The 346-nt window shown below is 73.1% G+C and overlaps 1 protein-coding gene across 1 annotated transcript in view; it reads left to right on the top strand.

Moving 5' to 3' along the window:
* The window catches only part of BBC3 (BCL2 binding component 3), a 9,065-nt gene that overhangs the window by 997 nt on the left and 7,722 nt on the right, over positions 1-346 (top strand). The window lies entirely within an intron of this gene.

Here is a 346-nt window from a genome sequence, read left to right as displayed (position 1 = left end):
GGCAGCAGCCGCAGCGAGCGGCGCTCGGCGGGCGCGCCCTCCTGAAGGAAGCCGCCCGCCCCCCATCACCATCCCCTCCGGCGTGTTCATGCCCCCGGGGTGAGTGTGCGCACCCCGAGTCCCCGCCAGCCGCGATTGGCCAGGCCGGGTGGGCTCCCTGGAGGAGGTGGCGGGAGTGCACTCGGATAGACAGTGCGGGGGCAGGGCGCGCTGCGTCCCCACACCGGGCTCCCCTCTCTCCCTGCCCTCCCCACCCTCCACGAGGCTGGGGTCCCTGGGCGGGAGGCACTGAGGGTCCAAGAGCGCAGGTGCCTCCGCGGTCCGGCGGGTTTGTTTACAAACAATG

This window comes from Bison bison, unplaced genomic scaffold (genome assembly GCF_000754665.1).
Source record: "Bison bison bison isolate TAMUID 2011002044 unplaced genomic scaffold, Bison_UMD1.0 scf7180017864313, whole genome shotgun sequence".
NCBI classification, from domain to species: Eukaryota; Metazoa; Chordata; class Mammalia; order Artiodactyla; family Bovidae; genus Bison; species Bison bison.
Note: the sequence above shows the minus strand (reverse complement) of the source record. Positions and strands in the feature narration are given on the sequence as shown.